General features: G+C 39.2%; 1 protein-coding gene and 2 pseudogenes across 10 annotated transcripts in view; all 3 read left to right on the forward strand.

Moving 5' to 3' along the window:
• The window catches only part of LOC105495992 (coiled-coil serine rich protein 2), a 184,757-nt gene that overhangs the window by 50,356 nt on the left and 106,970 nt on the right, over positions 1-27,431 (forward strand). The window contains exon 1 of one of the 10 annotated variants that reach the window (XM_011766013.3): positions 24,781-24,889. The exons of 6 other annotated variants lie outside the window; for them this stretch is intronic. The gene's annotated coding sequence lies outside the window, so the exon portion shown is untranslated. Of the gene's footprint in view, positions 1-24,780; positions 24,890-27,431 lie in introns of those variants that run through there. 3 more of the 10 variants (XM_071069841.1, XM_011766014.2, XM_024797366.2) reach the window with 3 other exon arrangements.
• LOC139356290 (transportin-1 pseudogene) lies at positions 7,416-21,275 on the forward strand (annotated as a pseudogene).
• LOC139356289 (transportin-1 pseudogene) lies at positions 21,283-23,002 on the forward strand (annotated as a pseudogene).

Raw genomic sequence — 27,431 nt, forward strand, 5'->3', positions numbered from 1 at the left:
TAGTTTGCTGAGAATGATGGTTTCCAGCTGCATCCATGTCCCTACAAAGGACACAAACTCATCCTTTTTTATGGCTGCATAGTATTCCATGGTGTATATGTACCACATTTTCTTAATCCAGTCTGTCACTGATGGACATTTGGGTTGATTCCAAGTCTTTGCTATTGTGAATAGTGCCGCAATAAACATACGTGTGCATGTGTCTTTATAGCAGCATGATTTATAATCCTTTGGGTATATACCCAGTAATGGGATGGCTGGGTCATATGGTACTTCTAGTTCTAGATCCTTGAGGAATCGCCATACTGTTTTCCATAATGGTTGAACTAGTTTACAATCCCACCAACAGTGTAAAAGTGTTCCTATTTCTCCACATCCTCTCCAGCACCTGTTGTTTCCTGACTTTTTAATGATTGCCATTCTAACTGGCATAAGATGGTATCTCATTGTGGTTTTGATTTGCATTTCTGTGATGGCCAGTGATGATGAGCATTTTTTCATGTGTCTGTTGGCTGTGTGCATGTCTTCTTTTGAGAAATGTCTGTTCATATCCTTTGCCCACTTTTTGATGGGGTTGTTTGTTTTTTTCTTGTAAATTTGTTTGAGTTCTTTGTAGGTTCTGGGTATTAGCCCTTTGTCAGATGAGTAGATTGCCAAAATGTTCTCCCATTCTGTAGGTTGCCTGTTCACTCTGATGGTAGTTTCTTTTGCTGTGCAGAAGCTCTTTAGTTTAATTAGATCCTATTTGTCAATTTCAGCTTTTGTTACCGTTGCTTTTGGTGTTTCAGACATGAAGTCCTTGCCCATGCCTATACCTGAATGGTATTACCTAGGTTTTCTTCTAGGGTTTTTATGGTATTAGGTCTAACATTTAAGTCTCTAATCCATCTTGAATTAATTTTCGTATAAGGAGTAAGGAAAGGATCCAGTTTCAGCTTTCTACTTATGGCTAGCCAATTTTCCCAGCACCATTTATTAAATAGGGAATCCTTTCCCCATTTCTTATTTTTCTGAGGTTTGTCAAAGATAAGATGGCTGTAGTTGTGTGGTATTATTTCTGAGGACTCTGTTCTGTTCCATTGGTCTATATCTCTGGTTTGGTGCCAGTACCATGCTGTTTTGGTTACTGTAGCCTTGTAGTATAGTTTGAAGTCGGGTAGCGTGATGCCTCCAGCTTTGTTCTTTTGACTTAGGATTGTCTTGGCAATGTGGGCTCTTTTTTGGTTCCATATGAACTTTGAAGCAGTTTTTTCCAATTCTGTGAAGAAACTCATTGGTAGCTTGATGGGGATGGCATTGAATCTATAAATTACCTTGGGCAGTATGGCCATTTTCATGATATTGATTCTTCCTATCCATGAGCATGGCATGTTCTTCCATTTGTTTGTGTCCTCTTTTATTTCACTGAGCAATGGTTTGTAGTTCTCCTTGAAGAGGTCATTTACATCCCTTTTAAGTTGGATTCCTAGGTAGTTTATTCTCTTTGAAGCAATTGTGAATGGAAGTTCATTCATGATTTGGCTCTCTGTTTGTCTGTTACTGGTGTATAAGAATGCTTGTGATTTTTGCACATTAATTTTGTATCCTGAGACTTTGCTGAAGTTTCTTATCAGCTTAATGAGATTTTGGGCTGAGATGATTCGGTTTTCTAAATATACAATCATGTCATCTGCAAACAGGGACAATTTGACTTCTTCTTTTCCTAACTGAATACCCTTGAATTCTTTCTCTTGCCTGATTGCCCTAGCCAGAACTTCCAACACTATGTTGAATAGGAGTGGTGAGAGAGGGCATCCCTGTCTTGTGCCAGTTTTCAAAGGGAATGCTTCCAGTTTTTGCCCATTCAGTATGATATTGGCTGTAGGTTTCTCATAAATAGCTCTTATGATTTTGAGATACATTCCATCAATACCTAGTTTATTGAGAGTTTTTAGCATGAAGGGCTGTTGAATTTTGTCAAAGGCCTTTTCTGCATCTATTGAGATAATCGTGTGGTTTTTGTCTTTGGTTCTGTTTATATGCTGGATTACGTTTATTGATTTGCGTATGTTGAACCAACCTTGCATCCCAGGGATGAAGCCCACTTGATCATGGTGGATAAGCTTTTTGATGTGCTGCTGGATTAGGTTTGCCAGTATTTTGTTGAGGATTTTTGCATCGATGTTCATCAGGGATATTGGTCTAAAATTCTCTTTTTTTGTTGTGTCTCTGCCAGGCTTTGGTATCAGGATGATGTTGGCCTCATAAAATGAATTAGGGAGGATTCCCTCTTTTTCTATTGATTGGAATAGTTTCAGAAGGAATGGTACGAGCTCCTCCTTGTACCTCTGGTAGAATTCAGCTGTGAATCCATCTGGTCCTGGACTTTTGTTGGTTGGTAGGCTATTAATTATTGCCTCAATTTCAGAGCCTGCTATTGGTCTATTCAGGGATTCAGCTTCTTCCTGGTTTAGACTTGGGAGAGTGTAAGTGTCCAGGAAATTATCCATTTCTTCTAGATTTTCTAGTTTATTTGCGTAGAGGTGTTTATAGTATTCTCTGATGGTAGTTTGTATTTCTGTGAGGTCGTTGGTGATATCCCCTTTATCATTTTTTATTGCGTCTATTTGATTCTTCTCTCTTTTCTTCTTTATTAGTCTTGCTAGCAGTCTATCAATTTTGTTGATCTTTTCAGAAAACCAACTCCTGGAGTCATTGATTTTTTGGAGGGTTTTTTGTGTCTCTGTCTCCTTTAGTTCTGCTCTGATCTTAGTTGTTTCATGCCTTCTGCTAGCTTTTGAATGTGTTTGCTCTTGCTTCTCTAGTTCTTTTAATTGTGATGTTAGGGTGTCAATTTTAGATCTTTCCAGCTTTCTCGTCTGGGCATTTAATGCTATAAATTTCCCTCTACACACTGCTTTAAATGTGTCCCAGAGATTCTGGTATGTTGTATCTTTGTTCTCATTGGTTTCAAAGGACATCTTTATTTCTGCCTTCATTTCGTTATGTACCCAGTAGTCATTCAGGAGCAGGTTGTTCAGTTTCCATGTAATTGAGTGGTTTTGAGTGAGTTTCTTAGTCCTGAGTTCTAGTTTGATTGCACTGTGGTCTGAGAGACAGTTTGTTATACTTTCTGTTCTTGTACATTTGCTGAGGAGTGCTTTACTTCCAGTTATGTGGTCAACTTTGGAATAAGTGCGATGTGGTGCTAGGAAGAATGTATATTCTGTTGATGGGGTGGAGAGTTCTGTAGATGTCTATTAGGTCTGCTTGGTGCAGAGTTGAATTCAATTCCTGGATATCCTTGTTAGCTTTCTGTCTCGTTGATCTGTCTAATGCTGACAGTGGGGTGTTAAAGTCTCCCATTATTATTGTATGGGAGTCTAAGTCTCTTTGTAAGTCTCTAAGGACTTGCTTTATGAATCTGGGTGCTCCTATGTTGGGTGCATATATATTTAGGATAGTTAGCTCTTCCTGTTGAATTGATCCCTTTACCATTATATAATGGCCTTCTTTGTCTCTTTTGATCTTTGATGGTTTAAAGTCTGTTTTATCAGAGACTAGGATTGCAACCCCTGCTTTTTTTTGTTCTCCATTTGCTTGGTAGATCTTCCTCCATCCCTTTATTTTGAGCCTATGTGTGTCTCTGCATGTGAGATGGGTCTCCTGAATACAGCAAACTGATGGGTCTTGACTCTTTATCTAATTTGCCAGTCTGTGTCTTTTAATTGGACCATTTAGTCCATTTACATTTAAGGTAAATATTGTTATGTGTGAACTTGATCCTGTCATTATGATATTAGCTGGTTATTTTGCTCGTTAGTTGATGCAGTTTCTTCCTAACATCGATGGTCTTTACATTTTGGCATGTTTTTGCAATGGCTGGTACTGGTTGTTCCTTTCCATGTTTAGTACTTCCTTCAGGCTCTGTTGTAGGGCAGGCCTGGTGGTGACAAAATCTCTAAGCATTTGCTTGTCTGTGAAGGATTTTATTTCTCCTTCACTTATGAAACTTAGTTTGGCTGGATATGAAATTCTGGGTTTAAAATTATTTTCTTTTTTTTTTTTTTTTTTTTTTTTTTTGAGACGGAGTCTCGCTCTGTCGCCCAGGCTGGAGTGCAGTGGCGCGATCTCGGCTCACTGCAAGCTCCGCCTCCCGGGTTCACGCCATTCTCCTGCCTCAGCCTCCCGAGTAGCTGGGACTACAGGCGCCCACAACCGCGCCTGGCTAATTTTTTGTATTTTTAGTAGAGACGGGGTTTCACCGTGGTCTCGATCTCCTGACCTTGTGATCCGCCCGCCTCGGCCTCCCAAAGTGCTGGGATTACAGGCGTGAGCCACCGCGCCCGGCCTTAAAATTATTTTCTTTAAGAATGTTGAATATTGGCCCCCACTCTCTTCTGGCTTGTAGAGTTTCTGCCGAGAGATCTGCTGTTAGTCTGATGGGCTTCCCTTTGTGGGTAACCTGACCTTTCTCTCTGGCTGCCCTTAACAGTTTTTCCTTCATTTCAACTTCGGTGAATCTGACAATTATGTGTCTTGGAGTTGCTCTTCTCGAGGAGTATCTTTGTGGTGTTCTCTGTATTTCCTGAATTTGAATGTTGGCTTGCCTTACTAGGTTGGGGAAGTTCTCCTGGATGATATCCTGGAGAGTGTTTTCCAATTTGGTTCCATTTTCCCCCTCACTTTCAGGCACCCGAATCAGACGTAGATTTGGTCTTTTCACATAGTCCCATACTTCTTGCAGGCTTTGTTCATTTCTTTTTCCTCCTTTTTCTTTAGACTTCTTGCTTCATTTCATTCATTTGATCTTCAATCGCTGATACTCTTTCTTCCAGTTGATCGAGTCGGTTACTGAAGCTTGTGCATTTGTCATGTATTTCTGGTGTCATGGTTTTTATCTCTGTCAGTTCATTTATGGCCTTCTCTGCATTGATTATTCTAGTTATCCATTCTTCCATTCTTTTTTCAAGATTTTTAGTTTCTTTGCGCTGGGTACGTAGTTCCTCCTTTAGCTCTGAGAAGTTTGATGGACTGAAGCCTTCTTCTCTCAGCTTGTCAAAGTCATTCTCCGTCCAGCTTTGATCTGTTGCTGGCGATGAGCTGCGTTCCTTTGGAAGGGAAGATGTGCTCTTATTTTTTGAATTTCCAGCTTTTCTGCCCTGCTTTTTCCCCATCCTTGTGGTTTTATGTGCCTTTGGTCTTTGATGATGGTGACGTACTGATGAGGTTTTGGTGTGGGTGTCCTTCCTGTTTGTTAGTTTTCCTTCCAACAGTCAGGACCCTCAGCTGTAAGTCTGTTGGAGATTGCCTGAGGTCCACTCCAGACCCTTTTTGCCTGGGTATCAGCAGCAGAGGCTGCAGAAGATAGAATATTGCTGAACAGCGCATGTACCTGTCTGATTCTTGCTTTGGAAGCTTCGTCTCAGGGGTGTACCCTGCCGCGTGAGGTGTGGGGTGTCGGTCAGCACCTAGTGGGGGGATGTCTCCCAGTTAGGCTACTCAGGGGTCAGGGACCGACTTGAGCAGGTGGTCTGTCCGTTCTCAGATCTCAACCTCTGTGTTGGGAGATCCACTGCTCTCTACAAAGCTGTCAGACAGGGTCGTTTGCATCTGTAGAGGTTTCTGCTGCTTTTTGTTTAGCTGTGCCCTGTCCCCAGAGGTGGAGTCTACAGAGACAGGCAGGCCTCCTTGAGCTGCTGTGGGCTCCACCCAGTTTGAGCTTCCCAGAGGCTTTGTTTACCTACTTAAGCCTCAGCAATGGTGGTCGCCCCTCCCCCAGCCTCGCTGCTGCCTTGCAGTTAGATCGAGGACTGCTGTGCTAGCAATGAGGGAGGCTTTGTGGGCGTGGGACCCTCCCGGCCAGGTGTGGGATATAATCTCCTTATGCGCCGTTTGCTAAGACCCTTGGTAAAGTGCAGTATTGGGGTAGGAGTTAACCGATTTTCCAGGTGTTGTGTGTCTCAGTTCCCCTGGCTAGGAAAAGGGATTCCCTTCCCCCTTGCACTTCTCAGGTGAGGGGATTCCTCGCCCTGCTTCAGCTCTCACTGGTCGGGCTGCAGCAGCTGACCAGCACCGATTGTCCGACACTCCCTAGTGAGATGAACCCTGTACCTCAGTTGAAAATGCAGAAGTCACCCATGTTCTGTGTCAATCGCCCTGGGAGCTGGAGACTGGAGCTGTTCCTATTAGGCCATCTTGCTCTGCCCCCAGGACGTTTTAAAATCCCTTCTACTTTTCTTTTTTTTTTTTTTTTTTTGAGATGGAGTCTTGCTCTGTCGCCCAGGTTGGAGTGCAGTGGCCGGATCTCAGCTCACTGCAAGCTCCGCCTCCTGGGTTCAGGCCATTCTCCTGCCTCAGCCTCCCGAGTAGCTGGGACTACAGGCGCCCGCCACCTCGCCCGGCTAATTTTTTTGTATTTTTTAGTAGAGACGGGGTTTCACCTTGTTAGCCAGGATGGTCTCGATCTCCTGACCTCGTGATCCGCCCGTCTCGGCCTCCCAAAGTGCTGGGATTACAGGCTTGAGCCACCCCGCCCGGCTCCCTTCTACTTTTCTTTAGTTTAATTTGTTTTTTCTTTTCCAAAGTTTTTGACATGGAAACTAGATAATTGATTTTTAGCCTTTCTCCCTTCTCTGGCATATGAATGAATTCTCATAAAGAGAAACCTGTATTATTTGGGAAAGAATGCATTCCATAAACACCCTAGTAGTAAATATAGCAGTTGGTTTCACTTTACATGCCTTGTTTTAAAATTATGAATTCTAAGGCATGTTGTATAGGCCATTTTCCTTAATGCATTTATATATCCATGAACAATATACAGTATGATTTTGTATGTGTTTTATACCTTAGGTAAGTGATACATAATATTCTACAGGTTCTTTTTTTAACTCATTCTTTTTTTGTGTGTATATGTGTAGTTCTAATTCATATTTATTACTTCATAATATTCTGTCATTTGAATATACCAGGATTTTTCTCTGTTCCCCTGCTAATCTACTTTTCAGTTATTCTTTATTGCTAATACTAATGTCTACATGGTGTAGCAGTGAACGTTCGGATTCAGTTCTCTTTGATCACATAAGTCAGTTTCTTTAGGATATAAACCTAGCAATAGCATTCCTAAGATATAAAACTAGGAATAGTGTATTTTCAACTTTAACGGTATTATCAAACTTCTCCCTAAAAGGGTCCTACCAGTGTATGCCTTCCAGTAGAGGGTGAGAATTTCTGTCAGTCCTCATCTGAACCCCATAAGTCGTCATCTGACTTCAACATTTTAATCAGTTTGGTGAGTGTGAGATGATACATAATTTCAATTTACATTTACACCATTATTGATTTTGTCACTTTTTTCACATATTTTACTGGCTGTTTCATTTCCTTTTATGTAAATTTATTCTTCACTGATTTTTCAATTGGGTTTTGCCATTTTTCTTTTTTCTTTTCTTTTCTTTTTTTTTTTTTTTGAGACGGAGTCTTGCTCTGCCGCCCAGGCTGGAGTGCAGTGGCCGGATCTCAGCTCACTGCAAGCTCCGCCTCCCGGGTTTACTCCATTCTCCTGCCTCAGCCTCCCGAGTAGCTGGGACTACAGGCGCCCGCCACCTCGCCCGGCTAGTTTTCTGTATTTTTTTTAGTAGAGACGGGGTTTCACTGTGTTAGCCAGGATGGTCTCAATCTCCTGACCTCGTGATCCGCCCGTCTCGGCCTCCCAAAGTGCTGGGATTACAGGCCTGAGCCACCGCGCCCGGCCGTGTTTTGCCATTTTTCTTATTGATATGGAAAAGTTTTTTTATGTGGTTGGAATTTAATTCTTGTTAAATGTGTTGCAGATAATCTTCTCTGAGCCTATGGCTTCCGTTTTGTTTTTTGTATCTTTTTACCATTCATAGTTTTCAATTTTGACAATTAAATTTAGTAATGTTTTTCTTCATGGTTTTTGCTTCACATGCTCATGTATGCGTGTGTGTGTAAGACACCCTTTCCCATCCTAAGGCCGTACAGGTATTTTGTTTATAGAGAGGTGTTATGGCATAATGATTAAGAGCCAGGGCTCCAGAACAAGCTAAGTAAAACTCCACCTCTGTCATGTACTAGCTATGTCTCCTTGGATTCTCTGTGTTCCTTTTTTTTTTTTCTTTTTCTTGGAGACAGAGTCTAGCTCTGTCACCCAGGCTGGAGTGCAGTGGCGCGATCTCGGCTCACTGCAAGCTGCGCCTTCCTGGGTTCATGCCATTCTCCTGCCTCAGCCTTCTGAGTAGCTGGGATTACAGGTGCCCGCCACCATGCCAGGCAAATTTTTTTCTATTTTTAGTAGAGACAGAGTTTCACCGTGTTAGGCAGGATAGTCTCGATCTCCTGACCTCATGATCTGCCCTCCTCGGCCTCCCAAAGTGCTGGGATTACAGGCGTGAGCCACTATGCCCGGCCTCTCTGTGTTCCTTTTTAAAAAATGTGGATGATAATTGTACCCACCTCCAGGGCTGATGTTAGGAAGTCTATGCCTGAATGGTATGACAGTCATGTGATTCCCTTGTGATACTGGTTGTTGAGTATTTTGAGTATCATCTCTGGCTAACTCATGGGATTACTATGAACATTAAATGAGGTCATATATATAAAGTACTTTTTAATGCCAGGGATATAACAAGAGCTCAACAGGTGCTTGTTATTTTGTTTTCTAATTGTTTTGTTTTACATTTAAGACTTCAGTCTATCTGAAGTTGGTATTAGGCACAATAATTTACACTCATTAATATTCTTCCACAATATATTTGGGGTACTATGCAGAAAAGAGTTAATGTCACAGGTCTAAGATTGCTACTTCTTAGATAACCCACTTGAAAGTTTGGCCCTTGGCTGGTAAAGAGTTCCTTACAGTGCTATAAAACTTTTCATAAATGATAAGAGCGCAGTAGGTTTGCTGTGCCTAAACTGTTTGCACAGATAATGTGATTTATGCTGAACACCTGCTTTCCTTCTGGGAGTATAGAATTTTGGTATGTGTGAGGCAGAGGGTACCCACAAGACCATCCCCCAGTGAAACCTTGGGCGCTGAGTTTCTTAAGAATATCCATGGTGGGCTGGGTGCAATGACTCATGCCTGTAATCCCAGCACTTTGGGAGGCTGAGGCCGGTGGATCACCTGAGGTCAGGAGTTCAAGACCAGCTTGACCAATATGGTGAAATCCTGTTTCTACTAAAAATACAAAAATTAGCCGGGCGTGGTAGCGCCTGCCTGTAGTCCCAGCTACTCGGGAGGCTGAGATGGGAGAATTGCTTGAACCCGGGCGGCAGAGGTTGCAGTGAGCCAAGATCATGCCATTGCACTCCAGCCTGGGTGACAGAGCAAGACTTTCTCAAAAAAAGAAACAAAAGAAAAAAAAAGAACATTCATCGTGGACAAGACTTTGTACTCTTTGCATGTATTGTCACAACTGGTTGCTGGAGTAGTTAAGCACATCACATCCTGTGTAACTCCATTGAGAGAGGAGTCTTGGGTGCTTACTCCTGATTTTGCCCCATGTGCCTTTTACTTTTTAAATTTGCTTTGTATCCTTCTGCTGGAATAAATCTTAGTTGTTAATATTACTGTATGCTGAATCCTTTGACTCCTCTTAGTGAATTGTCTATCTTGGGAGTGGGCTTGGGGACTCCTGACACAGGTACTGATATGAAGTTATCTTTGTTTACTTCATGATAGCATCTTTTTTTGCTCATCATCTTTTATATTAATCCTTTGAAATAGTTATGGACTACTTACTACCTTTGGTTTCAGACTAGGATGAATTCTAGAGGAGTTGAGTAAATTGGCACAGATAGGTTGGGAAGTAGTTTACTACTTGTTACACTCTCAGTCTAGTGTTCTTGATTTTTAGCCTTATATCTGCTCAGGATAAATCAGAATTTTTGAACTCAATAAACTTTTAACTGATATTTAACTTTCTTGAAGATTAAATATAGCATTTTCTGATAAATATTATAATCATTGTATGTAGACAATCTTAGGCAAAAACATTTTTTTCTCTTGTAAACACAGTGAGCCCTACTCAGAATCTTCTTTGCAGCAATGCTATGACCAATATGAGAGCTCTTATTGAAGAATAGTTGAACTACAATGTCATTATGATTGATTTTCTAACACTAAAATATTTAGGAGGTGATAATTTTAAATCATCACATGGAGGGCCTTTATTTTTGGAATGATTTTTATAGGAGGCCCAAAGAAGTGTTTGAATCAGATCATCACTGAAAGTATCTGGCCTTATTTTCGTTTTATCAGTCTTGCCTTATCTTCACATAGTGAGCAAGTTTAACTCCTTATTTAAATGAGATTCTTGTTCACTTTAAAAGGTAGATTCAAAAACTTACTTGAATGCTTTTGTCACACCAACAAGTAGTTATGCCTTCATTTTCATGAGGCTAACACATTTTATTTACATTTCTTTATCTGTGTTTTACTAAGGGGAGAGCTGTCTAGATTTGAGTTTCTACCTTGTGATTGATGTAGCTAGACTTTATTGAGATTCAAATGTCTGCTGAATGTCATAATATTCTTAGCAGTGTTTGTGTGGGTATATGGGTTCCCCAGATTATTTGCACTGAAATTCGGAATTTCTCTAGTCCAAAAATACAGAAGAAGAGTATAAAAAGATCAAACCTGGCTTTTATTTGCCTTATTTGGTTTTGAGTATTAGAATGAATTTAGGAAGTTTTAAATTGCTCTCTAATTTTCTATCTGTGACATTTTACTTAGCTTGGGTTATTTTACTCTAAGGAAGAGACCAGAGATGCTTTAATCTTTTTTTTTTTTCCTGTTTGAGACGACATCTCTCTCTCTCACCCAGACTGGAGTGCAGTAGTGCGATCTTGGCTCACTGCGAGCTCAGGTTCACGCCATTCTCCTGCCTCAGCCTCCCGTGTAGCTGGGACTATAGGTGCCTGCCACCACACCTGGCTAATTTTTTGTGTTTTTTTTAGTAAAAACGGGGTTTCACCATGTTAGCTCCTGACCTCAAGGAGCTATCTTTGAGGTATCTTCTGACCTCAAGATTAGTTATCTTGACCTTAAGGTTAGTTATCTCCTGACCTCAAGATCCGCCCACCTCAGCCTCCCAAAGTGCTGGGATTACAAGCGTGAGCCACCGTACCTGGCCGAGATGCTTTAATCTTTCTAATGTATATTCACATGTACTATCTCAGGTGGTTGCACCTTCTCTACATTTTGCTAGTTTTTTACTTTATTTAACAGTATTATACTACTTTCAAACTGTTTTCATTAAACTCTGGTGAGATCATATTGCTGTTGCTTTAAATCTGTATCTGAATAACAAAGATCAGAGCAGAACTAAATGAAATTGAAATTTAAAAATCATAAAAATGATCAGTGAAATGAAAACTTGGTTCTTTGTAAGGATAAACAAAATTGACAGGCTGCCAGCTAGATTAGCCAAGAAAAAAATATTCAAATAAGCATGATCAGAAATGATAAAGGTGATTTTACAGCTGATACCATGGAAATACAAAAGATCACCAGAGACTACTATGAACATCTGTATGTGCACAAACTAGAAAACCTAGAGGAAATGGACAAATTCCTGCAAACATAACATCCCAAGATTGATCCAGTAAGAAATAAAAATAATGAATAATGAAACTGAATCATCATTAAAAAAAGCTACCAACTACAAAAGCCCAGGACCAGACAGATTCACAGTCGAATTTTACCAGGCATACAAGAGAGCTGGCATCAGTCTTACTGAAACTATTCCAAAAAATTAAGGAGGAAGAGGAGGAATTCCTTCTTAACTCATTGTATGAAACCAATATCATCCTGGTACCCAAATCTGGCATGGACACAACAAAAGAAGAAAACTGCTGGCCAGTATCCTTGATGAACACACATGCAAAACTCTTCAACAAAATACTGGCAAACAAAATCAAACAGCAAATGCAAAAAGATAACTCATCGTGATCAAGTGGGTTTTATTTTAGGAATGCAAAGATGGTTCATCATGCGCACATCAATAAATGTGATTCACCACATAAACAGATTAAAAACAAAATCCATATGTTCATCTCAATAGATGAAGAAAAAACATTTGATAAAATCCAGCATCCCTTCATGATAAAAACCCTCAGCAAACTAGGCATCAAAGGAACATACCTGAAAATAATAGGAGCCCCATATGATAAACCCATAGCCAACATCATACTGAATAGGCAAAAGTTGAAAGCATTTCCCCTAAGAGCTGGAACAAGACAAGGATATCCACTCCCATCACTCCTGTCAGCATAGTCTTAGCCAGAGCAAACAGGCAAGAGAAAGAAGTAAAAGCCATCAAAATTATAAAAGAAGAAGTAATTATCTGTTTGTTCATATTATCTTGTACTTAGAAAACCCTAAAGATTCCTCCAAAAGACTTTTAGAATTGATAACTTCAGTAAAGTTTCAGGATACCAAATTAATATACAAAAATTAGTGGTATTTCCATACACCATCAGTGCTCAAATAGAACCAAATTGAGAGCTGAAATCAATTTATAGTAGAGACACACACACACACATACACACACCCCCCCCCCCCCAGGAATACATTTAACCAAGGAGGTGAAAGACCTTTACAAGGAGAAGTACAAAACACTGATGAAATAAATCATAAATGATACAAACAAATTGAAACATTTCATTCTTATGGATTAGAAGAATATCATTAAAATGACCATACTACTCAAAATAATCTACAGATTCAAGGCAATTCCCATCAAATTACCAACATCACTTTTCACAGAATTAGAAAAAACAATCCTAAAATTCATGTGGAACCAAAAAGCACCCCAAACAGCCAAAACAATCCTAAGCAAACAACAAAGCCGGAGGCATCACATTACCTGACTTCAAACTATACTACAAAGCTGTGGTAAGCAAAACAGCATGGTACTGGTATAAAAATAGACACACTGATTAATGGAACAGAATAGAGAACCAAGAAGTAAAGCCACATACATACATCTGACTGAACTTCAACAGAACTAACAAAAATAACAGGGAAAGGACACCCTATTCAATAAATGGTGCTTGGCAAATTGGCTAGCCATGTGCAGAAGAATGAAACTGCACCCCTGTCTCTCACTATGCACAAAAATTAACTCAAGATGGATTAAAGGCTTAAATGTGAGACCGAAAATTATAAAAATCCATGAAAAAAACCTAGGAAAAACTCTTCTGGACATTGGTTTAGGGAAAAGATTTATGAGTAAGACCTCAAAAATAAATGCAGCAAAAACAAAGACAAATGGGACTTTATTAAGCTGCTGCACAGTGGAGGAAACAACAGAATAAACAGACAACCTACAGAACGTGAGAAAATATTTCCAAGCCATGCATCTGAAAAGTGACCATATTCAGAATTTACAAGGAACTCAACAAGAAAAAAATGTATAACTCCATTAAAAAAATGGACAAAGGATATGAACAGACATGTCTCAATAGAAGACATACAAGCAGCCAACAAACGTAAAAAAAAAGCTTAACATCACTAATCATTAGAGAGATGCAAATCAAAACCACAGTGAGATGCCATCTCACACCAGTCAGAATGGCTATTATTAAAAAGTTAAAAAATAACATATGTTGGTGAGGATGGGGAGAAAAGGGGAATAATTATAACACTGTTGGTGGGAATGAAAACTGAGAATTAGTACAACCTCTGTGGAAAACAGTACAGAAATTTAGGAAATAACTAAAAATAGAATTACCATTTGATCCAGCAGTCCCACTGCTGGACATCTACCCAGAGGAAAAGAAGTTACTGTATCGAAATGATATCTGCACTTGTATGTTTATCATGATAAATGTAAATTATCAAAGTAGCAAAGTCATGAACTCATCGTAGCAAAGTCATGGAATCAACTTAAGTGTCCATTAGTAGTTGATAGGATAAAGAAAATGTGGTGTATATACACCATGGAATACTATGCGACCATAAAAAAGAATGAAACTGAGACTGGGCCTGGTGGCTCATGCCTGTAATCCCAGCAGTTTGGGAGGCTGAGGCAGGTGGATCACTTGAGACCAGGAGTTCAAGACCAGCTTGGCCAACATGGCTAAACCCCGTCTCTACTAAAACTATAAAAATTAGCCAGGCATGGTGGCACATGCCTGCGATTCCAGCTACTTGGGAGGCTGAGGCACAAGAATCACTCAAACCCGGGCAGAGGCTGCAATGACCTGAGCTGAGATCATGTCACTGCACTCCAGCCTGGGCAACAGAGCAAGACTCTTTCTCCAGAGAAAAAGAAAAAATAGAAGAATGAAGCTGTATCCTTTGTAGCAACATGGACAAAGCTGGAGGCCATTATTCTAAGTATAATAACTCAGAAACAGGATATCATATACTGCATGTTCTCACTCGTAAGTAGGAGCTAAACAGTGGGTACACATGGATGTAAACATGGAAATAATAGACATTGGGGACTTCAGAAGTGGGGAGGATGGATGGCGGATAAGAGTTGAAAAATTACCTATTGGGTACAGTGTTCACTGTTTGGGTGATGGGTTTCTAGAAGCCCAAACCTCACCACTATGCAACGTGTTCATGGAGTAAACTCACACATCATGAATCTAAAATCTAAAAAAATACCTGTATCCGTGTTCAGGGCCTTTTTCATACTACTGCTACCTTGCCTACATTCCCGGGCTAAGACCATTTGAAATTGTTTATATTTTTCTTAATGCTCCCATCTATTCCTCCTTTAAGGCTGTATTCAGGCTTTTATTTTCTCCCCTCCATCTAAGGGTTAACTGTTCAATGTTGAGACCCTATAGCACTTTAAATCACACACTGGTTTTGTTTTCTGCCTTTCTCCTTCCTGTTACATCTTGAGGACAGCCTCTTTTCATCTTTCTGTGCTGTGATACTGACAGTGTGTGTAGGTACTCGATAAATGGTTCTTTCCAGTTAGAATTAATTACTCCTTCCTTCCTACTTCTAATCAGTTGCTGCCTCCTATGTTTGGCACTGTATTTCAGTTTGTAGTATACTACTTTGTATTGATCTTCATACCTGCACTGAAGTAATTTTGAAGACAAGGATTGGACTTTTCTTTTGTTTTTTTTGAGACGGAGTCTTGCTCTTCACCCAACCTGGAGTGCAGTGGCATGATCTCGGCTCACAGCAACTTCCGCCTCCAGGGTTCAAGCAATTCTCCCGCCTCAGTCTCCTGAGTAGCTGGGATTACAGGCACATGCCACCATGCCTGGCTAATTTTTTGTAGAGACGGGGTTTCACCATGCTGGCCAGGCTGGTCTCGAACTCCTGACCTCGTGATCTGCCCGCCTTGGCCTCCCAAAGTGCTGGGATTACAGCGTGCCTGGCCTGTACTTTTCTTTAGTAAAATTCTCATTTTCTGATGCTTATGCCCCTTTAACTCAGGTTTTATCATACATCCTGCATCAGTATTAAGTTTCTTCTTAGTTATGTATGTTTAGATTCTATTGCTTTGGGTTAGAATAAAGTCTCAAATTTTGGTTTGTCATCCATAAGGTTATTTCATGGCTGGACTTTGCCTTGTTTACATTTGTCCTTTTACTGTGAATAAATAGCCTTTTTAAAATCTTTTCTACTGAGGCCACTGTAGAGTGTTATTTTCCCCATTCATTAATACTCATGAAGTGGTGGGAAGGGTTGGGGAGGTGGTGTTGATGGTCTCTACAAAGTGATGCAGAAACTAGTGTTCTTGTATCTATTAAAAAGTGACAGCAAAAAGTACAAATGACTCCCCCCACCCCCTTGAGCCATTTAAACATAATCTTCCTACCTGAAGCCCTATGGCCTTCAGATACTTTAATACAGTAATTCCCAAACTTTCTGCCACCAGGGACTGGTTTTGTGGAAGACAGTTTTTCTGTGGACTGGAGTGCAGAGGGAGATAGTTTTAGGGTGAAACCCTTCCACCTCAGATCATCAGGCATTAGATTCTCATAAAGTATGTGCAACCTAGATCCTTCATGTGCACAGTACACAATAGGGTTCACTCTCCTATGAGAGTCTATTGCTGCTGGTGATCTGACAGGAGGTGGAGCTCAGGCAGTAATGCTGACTTGCTTGCTGCTCACCTTTTGCTATGCAACCCAGTTCTTAACTGGCCATAGACTGGTACTAGTCCATGGCCCAGGGGTTAGAGACTCCTGCTTTAATGTATATTTCTTGGAAACAAGAACATTTTCCTGTATAATCACAGAATAACCATCTGCATCATGAAATTAACATGAATAGATTACTACCACCAAATCCTCAGACCCCATTCAAGTTCCTCCATCTGACCAATAATATCTTTTCTTTTTTTTTTTTTAGTTGTCAAATGATCCTTTATTGAAATATTTTCCTTTGTGCTTCTTAACTAGCTGGCCATTCTGCCACACCACTGTTTATGTCATCTACGATGTCATGAGGGTGACGGCCATCAGCATTGCAGCCCATCGACTAGGCAGTCCCCAGGATCTCTTTAATGGTTCCAGAGAGTTCTCTGGCTAAAGATCGGTGCCCCATCTGTCGAGCAATGTTGACAGTCTCATCAAAAGTGATATTTTCACCTTGTTTAATATTTTCCTGTTTCTTTCTGTCTCCTGGCGGTTCCTTGAGGGCTTTGATGATCAGTGCAGAAGGAGAAGGTGCCACATCAATCTGGGCGTGTCTATTCTGAATAGTCAGTTTCACTGTAATTCTCAGACCCTTCCAGGTACTGGTTGCCTTGGCAATATTATCACCAACCTTTTTTGGAGGCAGACCCTGGGCGCCGATCTTGGGGGCCAGTGCAGACATGGCGTAGACTTTACCTTGGTACACCTCAGATACACAACTTTGATCTCATTGGGGTGGAACTTCAGCAGCATGGTGGAGGCAGCTGGTGTCAGATGAACCTGGATTTGGTACAACCAAAGAGAGTTACACCTTGGCCTCTTCTGAGCCAAAAACTGAAGGCAATAATATCTTCTATAGTAAAAAGATCCATGTTAGAATGACACGTTGATTTTATCATGTACTTTAGTCTCTTCAGTCTCCTGGCCAGTGAGTGCTCCTTCAAACAGACTCCTGTGCTTTTTTCTTCTATCTCTCATAATTCTTTGAACACTCCCTTGCTCTTTTGTACAAGATAATTTAGTCTCATCTTTCATTTTTTTCTGCCCTAGGCCTGGAATGAGTGATTTCTCCTAGAGCACTTGTTCTTTTTATTAGGAAATGCTGTTTCGGAGCCAAGTTTTAGGGGCTAGATGTGTTCACTGCTATTGAAAAGTTGCTGCTTACAGACATCTTCAGTGATGAGAGCTGGGGAATATATATATATACATATATACCTGCACACACATGTATCAATATTTATGTCCACATTATTTATATATTTTGAAAACCATGAATTCACACTAATACCACCAATTCCATCCTAACACCACAGGATTCAATTCTAGTTTTTTCCCTTTCTATATTTGCAACCTCCGTCTCTGATGGTGATAAACCTGACTTCCATTATTATACTTAAAATATTTACAGTTACGTATTATTTAACAATGGAGATACATTCTGAGAAATGTGTTAGGTAATTCCATTGTTGTGCAAGCATCATAGAATGTACTTACACAAACTTAGATGTTGTAGCCTACTATATACCTAGGCTATGTGGTATTAGCCTATTGCTCTTAGGATACAAACCTGTATAGCATGTTACCTTATTGAATACTGTAGGCAATTATAACAATAATGATATTTGTGTATCTAAGCATATCTAAATATAGAAAAGGTAATGCACCGCTCTATGATGTTATGACAGTTACGACATCATTATGTTACTAGGCAATAGGAATTTTTCAGCTCCATTATAATCTTAAGGGACCAGTTTTATATGCAGTCAGTCATTGACCAAAATGTTGTCATATGGTGCATGACTGTTCTTATTTGATTAACTTCATTCTTTGTAACCCATTTCACTTCTGCCACCATATCCTTTTCCACATTGACGTCTTTCTCATCCTACTTGGGCTCTGAAACCTCTACACCATTAATGCATGGATTATTTGAAGGATGATTTATGGAGATGATCTGGGACATCTTAATAATACAGATGCAGTATAAATATTCTAAGACTTAACATGTATCTGTTTTGTTTTGGTTTGTTTTTTCTTTTTTATGGAGTCCTGCTCTGTCACCCATGCTGGAGTGCGGTGGCGCGATCTTGATCTCAACTCACTGCAACTTCTGCCTCTTGGGTTCAAGTGATTCTTTGAGTAGCTGGGATTACAGGCACACACCACCATGCCCGGCTAATTTTTGTCTTTTTAGTGGAGATCCACCTGCTTTGGCCTCCCAAAGTGCTGGGATTACAGGCGTGAGCCACTGTGCCTGGCCAGGCATGAATCTGCTTTATTATTAAAATGAATGACATTAAAAAATCATGAAAAATGCTTCTGTGTGTAATAAGCTTTATAGGATCTGGATCATTTAGTGTGATTAATATGGAAGCTTGGAATTAGAAGTGTGCAGAAAGCTGAAAGCTTCATTTTTTTCAAACAATATTTCAAAAATTTGGTGTAAACTCTGATTTTTAGGGAATCCGAATTAGATTATCTTAATGGTCAGTTTATGTGATAGTGTTTAATTATAATCAGTCGTGAAAGTGCACAGCAACTAATGTTGGAAGGATTTGTAAGAATCCTGAGATCAGCTCAATCCTAAAGATTCAAGAAGCATCTATTTCAAAATTATTTGAAAAGGGAAGAACATTGTTTATTTAGAAAAGAATAGCACATATGATACTGTGTTTGTGGTGTATTTGTAGAGATAAAGAGTTTACTGTCCTTTAAAAGAATCTCATTAAGGGTTCTAGGTATCCAGGACTTTTTTTTTTTTTTTTTTGTAATTAGGGTCAGGCTGAATAAAAAACACATTTGTAAATCTGTTGATGTATTAGTTTTCTCTCATTGCTGTGACATATTACCACAGTTAGTAGTTTAAAATAGCATCTGTCTTACCATTTTGAAGCTCAAGTCCAAAATGTGTCCCACTGGGGCAAGGCTGTGTTCCCCTGGATGCTCTAGAAAAGCATGTAGACCTCTGTTCTTCCATTCACTTGGACTTTTACTGTTTGGCAAAGCTGTAGTATATTTTATAAGCAGAAAAATTAGATGCTATAGAATCAAGGTCATAGAGATTATTTAGTCTTATCCATTTATTTCATAAATATACTGAGGCCTAGAAAGGTAAAGTCACATAGTCACTCTAGCAGTACAGAGTAATTAAAAATTGGAACAACTGACTCCCAAGTCATTGTTTTTACTGCCACCATAGATTTATACTGGGTTTCTCCTTTAAGGTAAAGAAGAACCTGTTTAGCACTGTTCTCTGTTTTCTGTCTGTTACCAAAAGACTCCCTTTTGGAGAATGGTTCACTTGGACTCTTGTTGGAGAAACCTTTTTTGAAAACCAAACGTTCAGATTATCTGCTTCCACACTTGTTTTTATCTCTGTACCAAACTATAGTAGAGTCTGAGAACAAACAAAAGGAGAAAAGGCAGTATATGGAGGGTTTTCTTTATATGTTTCTTTTTGGTTCATTCATTTATGTTCAGCTTGCTTTTAAAAATTGCTTTCTATTTGCTACGGCTGGAAGAATGTTGAATGCTTTAGGAAAGGGCGGGAGGGATTGTGGAGTGTATGAGGAACTATGAGAAGGCCAGGATATCCTGAGCACTGACTCAGAGGAAAGAAGTGGCAGGAGAAGAGGCTGTCAGTACAGAGCTTGAAGGATTTGGATCTTTGCCTTAGAAATTGAAGGCAAGCAGTTGGAGAATTTTAAACTCCAAAAAATTTAGTTCAGTTTACATTTTTAAAATGCTCTGTATGAAGATTGAATTAGAGGGGAGCTAGACAGGATCATGGAAGCTAATATTCAAGTGAGCGGTGGTAGTAGCTTATAACATTGTGGTGGCAAAAGTGGAGTTCTGGAGGGGTGGGTAGTTTTGAAAATGGGTTTAGAGGGTACAGTTGACCAAATTCCATTATTGATTGACTGTAGTGATGAAAAACATCACCTCCCTACCTTTAGAAGTTATAGCTAGTGTTTCTGCTTTGATTCATTTTGCCAAATTATTTTGTCACCAGTTTGACTTGTTACTTTTCTTGTGGCTTTCCCTTTCCTTCTATGTCATATCTACACTTTGGCTTTTTTCTTTTCATAATCTGTTCTCACTTTTATTTCAGTCTGTCTAGTCACTTTTAATCTCTAGTTACTACTACATGTTCCTGAATGTATAGTTGATACTTTATTATCTCCTTATCTCTCCTATAAGTTTCTGGCACCAAATAAGGACAAAATAAATAGTTGCTGAAATGGGTGTCATGATGACATGTGATAAATATTGCCTTTTAATTGAAAATAAATAGAAACATTTAAATTAAAGGTACTGGCGCTGGGTGGCTGTGACGGCAGCAGCAGCAGAAACAGATGTTGGCAGCCGGGCTGCCAGGAGCAGTTCCGCTGGATTTTGCCATTCGAGACTTCCTTCGGGGCACCCCAGCAAACTAAGATGGAGTATGAGTGGAAACCTGACAAGCACAGGCTTCAGCAAATCCTGCAGCTGTTAAAGGAGTCCCAGTCCCCAGACACCACCATCCAGAGAACCGTGCAACAAAAACTGGAACAACTTAATAAATATTCAGACTTTAACAACTACTTGATTTTTGTTCTTACAAAATTAAAATCTGAAGATGAGCCCACAAGATCTCATCTTGAAGAATAATGTGAAAGTACACTTTAAGAACTTCCCATATGGTATAACAGACTTTTATTAAAAGTGAATGTTTAAATAATATTGGTGACTCCTCTCCTCTGATTAGAGCCACCGTTAGTATTGTGATCACAACTCTAGCCTCCAAGGGAGAATTACAGAATTGGCCTGACCTCTTACCAAAACTCTGTAGCCTGTATGCTGAAGATTACAACACCCATGAGGGAGCATTTGGCACCCTTCAGAAGATTTGTGAAGATTCTGCTGAGATTTTAGGTAGTTATGATTTAGATCATCCTTTCAACATCATGATTCCCAAATTTTTATAGTTCTTAAAGCACAGTAGTCCAGAAATAAGGTCTCACGCTGTTGCACGTGTCAATCAGTTTATCATCAATAGGACCCAAGCTCTAATGTTGCACATTGATTCTTTTATTGAGAATCTCTTTGCATTGGCTGGTGATGAAGAACCAGAGGCACGGAAACATGTGTGCCAAGTACTTGTGATTATTTGAAGTTCGAATGGATCGCCTGTTGCCTCACATGTATAATATAGTTGAGTATGTTCTATGTAAGACTCAAGATATATGGCCATGTTTTCACTGATCAAGGACAATGGCTCAGCAATATGATGAAGATGGAATTGAAGAGGAAGATGATGATGATGAAATTGATGATGATGATACAATTTCTGACTGGAATCTAAGAAAATGTTCTGCTGCTGCCCTAGGTGTTCTTGCAAATGTGTATCATGATGAACTGCTGCCACATATTCCACCCCTTTTGAAAGAATTACTTTTTCGTCATGAATGGGTTGTTAAAGAATCAGGCATCTTGGTTTTAGGAGCAATTGCTGAGGGTTGCATGCAGGGCATTATTCCATACTTGCCCGAGCTTGTTCCTCACTTTATTCAATGCTTCACTGATAAAATGACTCTTGTACATTCCATAACATGCTGGACTCTTAGCCACTATGCATACTGGGTAGTCAGCCAGTCACCAGACATGTACCTGAAGCCATTAATGACAACTGCTAAAGCGCATCCTGGATAGCAACAAGAGAGTACAAGAAGCTGCTGACAGTGCCTTTGCTACCCTGGAAGAGGAGGCTTGTACAGAACTTGTTCCTCACTTTGCTTATATACTTGATACCCTGGTCTTTGCATTTAGTAAATACCAGCATAAGAACCTACTCATGCTTTACAATGCCTTACGAACATTAGCTGATTCAGTAGGACATCATTCAAACAAACTAGAATATATTGAGATGCTAATGCCTCCACTGACCCAGAAATGGAACATGTTAAATGATGAAGATAAGGATCTCTTCCCTTTACCTGAGTGCCTATCTTCAGTTGCCACAGCACTGCAGTCTGGCTTTCTTCCGTACTGTGAACCTGTGTAAGAGACAATGAGGAAGACTCTTGCACGAGCCGTGCTAAACATTGCGCATCCAGATCAATATGAAGCTCCAGGTAAAGATTTTATGATAGTGGCTCTTGATCTACTGAGTGGCCTGGCTGAAGGACTTGGAGGCAACATTGAACAGCTGGTAACCTGAAGTAACATCCTAACACGAATGTATCAGTGAATGCAGGATAAAATGCTAGAAGTTCGACAGAGTTCTTTTGCCCCTTTAGGTGACCTCACAAAAGCTTACTTTTAGCATGTTCAGCCTTGTATAGCTGATTTCATGCCAATATTGGGAACCAAGCCAAATCCAGAATTCTTTTCAGTCTGCAGCAATGCCACATGGGCAGCTGGAGAAATCTCCATTCAAATGGGTATAGAGATGCGGCCTTATATTCCTATGGTGTTGCACCAGCTTGTAGAAATCATTAGCAGACCCAACACACCAAAGACATTGTTAGAGAATACAGCAATAACGATTGGCCGTCTTGGTTACGTGTGTCTTCAAGAGGTGGCCCCGATGCTACAGCAGTATGAAGACCCTGGTGCACCTCTCTGAGAAACATAAGAGACAATGAGGAAAAGGATTCAGCATTCCGTGGAATTTGTACCATGATCATTGTGAATCCCAGTGGTGTAATCCAAGATTTTAGATATTTTTTTGTGTGATGCTGTTACATCATGGATTAACCCAAAAGATGATCTCAGAGACATGTTCTGTGAGATCCTTCATGGATTTAAAAATCAAGTTGGCAATAAAATTGGAGGCATTTCTCTAACCAGTTTCCTCTTCTCTTAAAAAGAGCATCTTGCAGCTGTTTATGGTGTTTAATCTAATACACTTAAGCTGCAGTCCCAAAATTTGGGGTCCTTCAGTCTTGGAGACTATGAGGGAGCCTCTGCCCTCAGGGAAAATGCTACCCTTTACGCAGGAAAGGGTAAACCAGTAGGCAATACACTACAGTCCCCACCGTACTGAGAGGGGCAGGAGGGAGGTGTTGCTGTCACTGTATTAAGTCGATGTTGGAAAACGTTTTAACATCTAGAGCCTTTGTGGGTGGAAATATGTCTCCAGTTACAACTCCGCCATGGATTTGAAGAAGAAAAAAAAAAAATCTGTTCAGTCTACTCACAAAACAGCACATTGTGGAATATTATGGAGAATTGTACCAAAACAGGAACCATATAAATGATGGATGGGGACAAGAAAGAGGAACAATTTTACAGCGCACAATAAAGGAAACCTAAGAATGGGAGCTACAAATAGTAAAGAAGCTTTTTTCTTTTTTAATTTAAAGTTTTTTTTTTTTTAATCCAAGTTTTCCCATGTGATGGGGCCTTGTTTTGCATGTTGATGAAGAACTACACAAACAGAACTAATATAGTTAAAATCAGCTTGCCTTCCTGTAGTAGAAGCAGGTTCTTGGAAGTTACAATTTAAGGTACCCCAAAAAAGTTGGAAATAAAACAAAACAAACATAAACAATGAAGCACTCTGTGAAATGCCAAATGAGTCACTCCTTTTACCTTTTTTAGGGTGGGCACAGAGGGTGAAATAAATGGGGTTTGATATATCAAACTAAAGATGATATCTTAATTTTGCATTTAACATTAATGTAGTGGATATAATTTGATGGTTGTACTTCATTAGATTTAATTTCTAGGCCAATATGTTATTTTTTAAAGTGTAGTTTAAGGTTCAGGCATGCATTCTGGCTCATAGTGGTTGAAAGTAATTTAAATTAGTGGGAAAGTAGCATGCTTGCATCATATAGAGTGAGATTGGTATTCATTTACCTATGTTGCAGAAATTTGCGATGCAGTTTACCCATTTAGTGTAACACTGCATTTAAAGTTACCTTTTAAGATTTGTGGGTTTTATTTTTATTAAGAATATAGATATATAAAGTACTGTAGTTTACAGCTAGTCCTTGAAATATCTTTTTTAGGATCTGTTAGGAATAAGATTGATACTGCATTGTGTGTGACCTGCGCAATGTGGAAAGCTGATATACCTGTGCAAACTCTTTGTCTCTGTGCTGTCAGTGTGATGTGCTTTCCGCATGGTTATATACTACTCATGATTTTATCAAAACTTCTAACATTTAAATTACGTGGTAAAAGATCTGTAAAAGACTACATAAATGTTAGTTGGCACATAAAGACAGTTGTAGAAATTGAAAAATGATTGCTGTATTTCAGTGTTTATTCCCACTCAACATACTGCCTTCTAAGCTTCCTTTTTTGTTGTTCAAAGTGTGATCTTAAAGATATGTTTAAGTTAATGAGTGTAAGGCAGGGTTCCTATACTATATTTTGGTGCATGTTGGTGGCCCTCTGTGCTGTAGATATATGCACACAGGTTGCAAGTTAAAAGCTATAGAGTGAAAGTTGGTTTGGATCCTCTTCATTTCATTTGTTTAGCTTTTCTGTTATTTTTCTCTACTTACATGTATTCCTGTGAATAAATCCTTGTTAAGTTAACCCTTAAAAAATTAAAGGTACTGTTTAATACTTTTCACTTAGTTTTCTATACACATTATGACATAACCTATTTACAAAGTAAGTTTCTAAGGTATCACGTGTCATAATAGCAAGCTGCAAGTAACTAAAAATGTGATGCTAGCATAGATGTGGTAGTGGAGGGACAGCTTGTATAAAGTTGAGATGGTCCTAATGTAGGTAAATAGAAATCTCAAACTGATACTGATACTTTCAGGTATGCTTTGACATTGAGTTACAAAATTTGAACGAATAGAAAGGAGATACTCCACCTCCAGTAGTGAATTTTCCATGTACATTTAATTATCAGTATAGATCTTTTTGTCCTATTAATATAACTTTTATGTGTGAAGAAAAGTTTAAATTTATGAAATGTAGTTGTTGCGATTCTTTAAACATAATTATATTTTTCTTCAGTATTAATGTTTCTTATAGATTAAGTACATTACAATATGAAGTTCAGTTCAACAATTCTTGAGCTTCTACTACGCTCCAGGCATACTCTTAATTTCTGAGGACACTGAGGTGGATAAGGCTGTCCTTGTCCTTAATTAGTTCAAAATCTTGTTTGATAGGCAGATAAATTATAAAAACATGATCATAGTATGAATTTATAAATGATTGGTATGCATGTGCTCTTGAAATAACAAAAGGAAAGTGTGTGTGTGTGTGTGTGTGTGTGTGTGTCTGTGTCTGTGTGTGTGTGTGTTGGGGGGTCATTCAGAAGCTTTTGAAGAGGAAGTTACTTCTGAGTTGAGTGTTGAAGAATGAATGCAAGTTTTACCAATTGGCCAAGGAAATTAGATGGTGAGCGTTTTAGCATAGGGAACAGCATGTACAGCATGAATGTATCGCAAAATCATGATGTGTGAGAGAGGAATATCAGCATTGCTAAGAGTATAGGGTGTGGGGTAGAGGGTAGTTGGAAATGACCCCAGGGAAGTAAGGTGGTGGAAAGGAAGGAAAATTCAGTATCTCAAACTGAAAGGACAAATGATATTTACAAATCAGATTTTTAAAATAAGAAAGATATAACATTAAATATAACATTAAATATTATAAATACTTCTGTATCAGATCTTCATACACACTTCCCATCTATGTATAAGACCATGAACAGAGAGAGTACTTCTTTTCTGAACAATTTTTCTCATAAAAATGAAGTTATTGGATTATCTAAACTCCTTCTTGATCAAAGCCTGTGTTGCAGAGAAAAAGTCAGTGAACTTAAAAGTAATTTGTTAATAAACAGAGAATAGGCGGGATGTGGTGGATCATGCCTGTAATTCCAACACTTTGTGAGGCTGAGGTGGTAGGATTGCTTGAGCCCAGGAATTTGAGACCAGACTGAGTGATGTAGCAAGACCCCATCTGTACAAAACACTGAAAATTAGCTGAGCATGGTGGCATATGCCTGCGGTTCCAGCTACTTGGGAAGCTGAGGTGGGACGATCACTTGAGTCCAGGAGGTTGAGGCTGCAATAAGCCATGATTGCACCACTGCACTCCAGCCTGGGTGACACAGCGAGACCCTGTCTTAACAAAAAAAAAGAACAGAGTGTAATATGTTACTTTTACCCAGCATTGTACCTGGCATAGAGTAGATGTATAATGAGTAATATTTTTGGAGAAAATATTGAATTCTGCGATTTAGATCAAGTAGCTATTATAAAATTGTTATAGTTAATGAGGACACTGAAGCTAGAGTCTTTCACTAATTGAATGAATTTTAGGAGTTGTTGAAGTTGCTATTGTAGCCTGAATTAGTAATTAAATAGTTTTCAATTTAGGCTATTCTGTTTTATTGTCACAGGTGATTAAAAGTATTGCCTTCAGGCTCTTCAATTTCTAGTGGCATTTATGTGGTACTTCCGCAATCTTTTATCCCTTTCCTGGTCTTGGGAGTCAGACAACCTGTATTAGCAGAAGCTGCCAGCTTGGTAGCTTAAGTTGGGTTGCATGGAGACACAGATAGGAAAGTTGGTCTGTGGAACCTCTTTCTACATTTTAGTATATGGTGAAGGAGAAAATAACATGAGAACATTAGACCAACCACTGGGAAACCCAGATTTCAGCCGTAGCTGAATAAGTAGTGTCTCATATGACCACAAAATATTCCAGGCTTATCTTGTATTTTCCCTGCCCCAGCCCTTGAGTCATCATGTCTCCAAGGAAGATTTTTATTGGAGAATGAGATTTAGAAACCAAGATCTGGGGGCTAGGTGTGTTTGTTGCTACTGAGGTGTAATTGCTTTTAGTTATTGTGGCAGACAGAACTGACAATTATATGTATACACACACACTTCTCTTCTATATTTATTTCTGTATCCATTTCCATATATATATTAAAGACCAAGAGTTCACACGGATACCTTTGACTCCAATCAAATGCTACAGAATTTGTTCTAGCCTTTCTTCTTATTTTTAAGTCTTTTCTCAGAAAGTGAGAAAATTGGTTTCTCAATCACAATATATTTACTTAGTTATTCAACACTGTGTGTGTGTGTGTGTGTATAAGGATTACAGTATATATTTATACATAGTTATAGATATGTTATAGTATATATTTATAGTATATTATATACTATATACTATATTTATACTGTATTATATACACACAGAGTTTCAGAATTGCTAACTTAACACCCTATGAAAAAGATTTACTAACTTATAATATTTGCTTAGCATTCTTTTTTTTTTTAACCTTAACCTTACAGAATACAATAAGTACTGTTTTCCAAGTTTACTTATGTTAGTTC

Source organism: Macaca nemestrina, chromosome 9 (assembly GCF_043159975.1).
Source record: "Macaca nemestrina isolate mMacNem1 chromosome 9, mMacNem.hap1, whole genome shotgun sequence".
Lineage (NCBI taxonomy): Eukaryota > Metazoa > Chordata > Mammalia > Primates > Cercopithecidae > Macaca > Macaca nemestrina.